This window comes from Falco naumanni, chromosome Z, assembly GCF_017639655.2.
Source record: "Falco naumanni isolate bFalNau1 chromosome Z, bFalNau1.pat, whole genome shotgun sequence".
NCBI lineage: Eukaryota > Metazoa > Chordata > Aves > Falconiformes > Falconidae > Falco > Falco naumanni.
Window position 1 is genome coordinate 44,596,531 of NC_054080.1, and position 6,000 is coordinate 44,602,530.

Below are 6,000 nucleotides of genomic sequence, written 5' to 3' on the forward strand. Positions count from 1 at the left end.
GAATAAGGGAGGAATGGCAGACCATTTACAGTGGGCAGTCCATATAGGTCCTACCTAATCCAATTTGCATTCCTATATGTTGAGTCATAAAGAAACCCCTATATGGTATAGAACAACCAGTCTTCAGTATCCTAATCTGTTTTTTTACCAAAAGTATGCATAGGTTTCTGTGCAAAACAATCACTTTATATCTTTCTACCACTAAGGCAGAATTTTCAAGTTACTGTGATTATTGCAAACTACATGTGGTTAACAGTGCATTCACACTCAAACCAGATCAGTCCCAAGTTATAAAACTGGCAAGAAGGCAAAAAGCCCCAGTCTTGGCTGTGTGTATCAGGAATACAATTGCCTTATCCTAAACTAGCAGCAAACCATTAATGGTTTAAAGCAAAAGATTAATGGTTCAAGATCATGTCTGGTGTAACTTGAGGTGCTCCATGGCAGGCCCTAACTCAAGTGCCCTTTCAAATTAACCTCAGAAGATTTTCCATCATAGAGAAAACATAATTCTTTATGCAATGGGAGTGATTAACTTCGAACCTTCAAAGTCAAGACGACTGGAAGGTGTATGTGTGTGGAAGGATTTTTTAATGACCAAGACGTTTTAAAACTGATACATCGGTGAGAAAACAAATACAATAAATGTGTGTCTCTTCTTATTTTGCTGTCACAAAGTGTTCCAGTATATTTTGCTTTAAAAACATTTTCTCTTCTAAATGATCAAAGCAGCATGTGATCCAATCAGGTTAAACAACTGCAACAAGCCAGAACAACACAAATACACATTGAATGTCCTGTTTACTGAAGGTGTTCATTGAAGATAATGATGCAGAGGTCCCAAGAGATTTGGAGACAAATAGGTAAATAAGAAGTAAAACCAGCTTGATGATGTCTACGATGAGACATGTGAGGTGGGGGAGGGTGGCGTTGACATATTTCTCTTTTGTGTTTTATTAGGACTAAGAAATTGGGAGGAGGGAGACAGGGTGGGGGACACACGGACAGCTTTTTGCTCTAAATTTTCTACTTATAAGGGCTGACTTGCTGTTATGAAAGTCTGAGGTCTGAGGGCTAGATTAGCTGCAATTGTAGAAATCTTTATTGTGAGCTAAGAAATCTGTACTTGCATACTACTCAAATCCTTTTGCAGCTTACATACTTACATTAATATCAGCAGAGCAGAAGAATATAACAGAAAGGGCTAAGTATTGCCAGAATAGCTTACCTTTAAGCGTACTTTCCCTTGGGTCAGACAAAATAAATGTGCTGTTCCTGGAAAAGTATAATAATAATACTAATGAACTAGTAGTAATAATAATGGAGCACAAACTATTTCTATAAGAAACAAGCAAAGGTAACCCATACAGAATTAAATGTAAGGTATTTTTAAGATGTTTTGGTTTTGTATGTTTGTTTTGGTAAAATAACTAAAACATATAATTACACTGAATAATTTCTTCTCTGGATTCTCCATTTATTTTCTCTCTGGCATCCTCAATTCCCTGTATCCCTTCTTACCTATTTCAAGAAAGGATTAAAGGAGTTGCTGATTATTAAATCAGATTAATTTTCCCATTAACTCACATAAATCATACACAAAGGGTGGTTTTCTGATGAAGGGCATGTCATCTGTGAGGCCACCCCAAGGAGGCACCCACCTGCTGGCCTTGCATTAAATTCTTCTGCTCCCACTCGACCGTGCCACAGCCTCAGCCAGTCTTCTCACCCAGTTGTACTGATTCACTGAAGGTCTGTGAAGCAGCTGCCCTTACGTCTTTGTCTGGTAATACCCTCAAACTGTACTGCCTCCAAGCAAAGTCTTGCAGCTCTAGAAATTCCCCTTTTCTCCAAAATTCAGAGAAAGCAGTGCATCCCTTCTTACCCTTCCATTGCCCAGGCTGGATTGCAGTCTCATCAACTGCATTAACCAGACTTCTACAATGTGGCCTTTAAAATGGCAGGAGACTCACCAACTTTGTTCATGCAGGTAGTGATGAAGAGACTTACCACAACATGCAGCCTATAGCATGGACATGGCTTATCTCTCCTTGACTTAGGTTCATTTCCAAAACTTCATTTTTGAAACCTCTAGTAATTGTAAGGGCATTTTCCTGTTCACTTTGGTGCTGATGTAGTCTTAGCTGCAAGACTTTAGTAGTACACTGAAATGCAGTGGATGGGAGGGTACGTTGTTTGCAATACCCTGAGGTGTACTCCCAGGTACTTGCCTCTTTATGTGGTGAGCCAGAGAATACAGGTGGTGCTGGGTGCGCCATTCAGCTTTTTGTTTTTATCTTAAACCAACATTTTCTTAGCTTGCTACCAGTCAGCTTTAGTGAAAATGAGACCATCTGAAATGATCATTCATATACATACATGTGCCTTGAATCCAAAATTAGTAGGACACATTTCTGTATCATTAGATGCCTATTTTCACATGCCTCATTCTGGTAATTGGGGCTTGTTTTTCATATCATGAGTCAATAGCAGAATCACTGAAGGTGGAACAGGGTAAATGTGACTCACCCTACCTGAGGTCTCCACATGCACTTGGTAAGCACTTGTTTTTTATAGGTGACAGTAATGAAATAAATACAGCTGAATGCGTGGGTGAGTAAGAGATGAATCCACTCTGTGCTCAAGTGCCTGGAAACACTACGGCTAGCACTGGCATTTAACTGTGATGGCTAGGAAAGATGCCTTTTCACCAGTTAGAGATCCTGGATGTATCTAGGAATGTGGCCTCCATCTGTCCTAGTAAATGCAAACATTGTGATTCCAGTGATTCCAGATGCCAGGACAATGTTGTCATTGTCAGTAAAATGTTAGAACATCCTCTACAGACACAAGGCAATAACCAAACACCCGACACAATAAATCAAGCCTTATAAGCCCTCTTCTAGTATCCCCATCTGGTAAGTTGCTTACTGTTGCTTTAGGGTTTGTATACACACTATCGTCGTCTTTCCGAAAATTTAGGTAGAGGGTTTTATCCTGCTTCTTTTTAATGTTCAGCATTGGGGGTGAGTGTGGGGGGAGATGGATTCTGAAAAGTGGTGTGTATTTGTAATGGATTGCTTTAAAAATATATATTTCCATATTATATAGCACATTTTATTTACTATTCACTAATATCATAGAGCAAACAGTACAATTCTTTGCATATTTTACAAAAAGGGGTGATATTCTTCTCTTGAATCTGTCCTGTATTTGCTATCAGTGTTTCACCATGTGCAAGACTGCTTATTAAAGAAGCAATCTTTAAACAATCTGCTGGACTTCTTCTCTAAAGAAACCCATCTAAGAAGGCTATCTAACCACCATAAACTCTTTTCTAGCCTATCATAAACTACAATCACTTCCTGGAAAGAGCTCAGGAAACTATGTAGCCAGACTTTTTGTGGTGAAAACTCTGCTGCAGAAAACAATTTGACTGAGTGCTGTTTTAGATCTGAAATGTCAACAATTATATATTCCACTATATAAATAGAAAAAATATTATGCTCAAAAGTTGCTTGCAGTAGGGATCAGCTGTGTAGTAGTAGAGTCTTTACATTATTAGAGCTATCTTTACATTTTTAAATCATAGCAATTTAGGTAAAATTTTGCCCAAATCAAATAGCCAATTAGCAAATAATACAAGGACAGTGCATGTCCTCAAATCAGGGCTTAGGAGAATTAACAACACTTCTACATGTACCTTGGATTTGTTTTATGTCAAATAACAGAGCAAATTAATCCTAAAAAATTAAAAGGATTATTAAACTAAATTAATACATATATAATATTTCCTCCTACTTGTATTTTTTTTACTGAATATCAAAAGGGCTGGATAGTTTTCTCCTTTGCTATTGGAATGATGTGTATTGGGAAGAAATTAAGCTGTGTGTTCTGGGAAGTATTAAGCTATGGCAACACTAATAAGTCTTTGAAGTGAAGCAATAAAACAGAAGAGCATGGATCTATTGGTAATATAGAAATGTAGATTTTCTTTAACTGCTGAATAATTGTTAATTCAGAAAGTAAACATAAAGTGTGTAGAATCTTTCAAATTCATGAATATATTTTCATAGGCAGAAATGCCATGACAAAAAAAAAAAAAAAAAAAAAAAAAAGATTTAGCAGGCTTGGTGAATTCTGTTGAATGCTTGGTAAGTTTACAAATCTTTTATCTTAACACTTACTACAGTTTGAGACTGGCGAATAATTCACAATGAATATTTCATCAGACACATTTTGCCTTCTTTTTACAAATAGAATATCTGCAAACAGGTCATAGTTTTCCAGATTCATTTTTTATTTGAAATTATTTTTTAAAAAAGTAACCATGTAGATTAATCCAAAACTGTTATGTGCAAATATTTGACAGCTGTGTTGGGCTGGTTAGTTGTGGTGAGCCAGATATGTCACAAGGTATTCTTTCTATTCATGCACCAGAACAACAAGCATAAACTTCTGGAAAAAATATTCATACATGTGAATATGACATTTAGTTTCAGTGAATGCCCCTGCATGTGACAGGGGAGTATGTGTTCTATGACCATTTGTGCCAGTAAAAGGCAATCATTCAAATGTCTGTAGAAAGCAAATACAAAAGGGGATTGTGATTATCATGTAGCCAACACAAAATACAATCTCATTTTAAACAGGGGAATGAATTAACAATATGCTGTGGGCAGGGCAGATAAGTGACACTGAGGACACAAAGACAATCCCAGTGGCAGATATTTGCATACTGTTTGTCTGTATATATATACATATACTGTATGTCCCCTTTTTGTAATTGTTTGATGCTGTTGGGTAACTTTTGTTAGATGAAAAATAGTTCCTAGGCAGTAACAGACTAGGCTGATGACAGTAGCAACAGATATTCAATAGTCATCCTCAAAATTGATTTTGTTCCACACTGTGCTGGCTAACCACTGTCCTCAGGGTTGCTGGAGGAGGTGGAAATCACTTCTCACTTTGTAATATACTTCTTCTATGACAAAGGGTAAAAGGAGCTGGGTTAGAGAAGCTGTTGTGGGGGCCTTACAAGCAGAGGACCCTTCTAACCAGGAAATCTCCCATAACTGAATCCAATCAATTTATAACCATTTAACCTATCAGGTGCAAAATGACTGTAGTCCAGCTTAGAAGCTGGCATCTGTTTTCATAGAACAATAACACACTGAAAATTAGAAATTTCTCCCTGCCTTCCCCATGTACTTCGTCTAAATAACTCATCCAAAATGGGCAGTCCCTGTTGTCTTACACAGGCTGGCTTCTCACTCAGTCACACCTAACACCTAACAGCTAGCGTGTTTTGTCTGTGATGGAAATGGTGAACCCCACAGAGTATGCCACAGTGCACCAGCTGTGCATAAGCAGAGATTAGGAAGACAGAGATACCAGTGAGCTGTGCCAGAGGGTTTTTTACCTAGACTCATCAAAACTGGTTTTATTAGTATGCTTTGTTCCACATTGTACCAAAAGTGTGTGACTGTCACATATGTTAAGTCCAAACAGAGGATAAAGGTATGATAATAGCAGGTACTAGTATTAACACATTTCAAAAATCCATTGTAGACAGAAGCACAAGCATCTTGATTTACAGAGGTATTTGAAGTACTGTCATTCGATTTCGGTGGGAATTAAGTACCTGACCTGTTTAGACATTTAGGTAAATCTTACTAAACACTCATCTTCACCTCTAGGCAGCTAAATACCTCCGTGTGTTTGATTTATAGTATTTAAAAGAGGTTGCTGAGGCTTTAACTCAACTCTGCCAGCACGTTAAAGACAGATTCTAGCCTGCATAAGACTCTGCAAAATAGTTAGCTAGGAAGTATTAGCCAACACAGGCTATTGCCTTAAATCTTTACCTCCAGCAGGTTTTGGTGGGTAAAAGAATTTTCCTCCTCAATACTGGTGACAAAACTGTACTTTAGATTGTCCAGGAGAAAGAAACAGAAGCCACAAAATCCTTTTCACCAAAGCCAGTGATTCTTTTGCCTG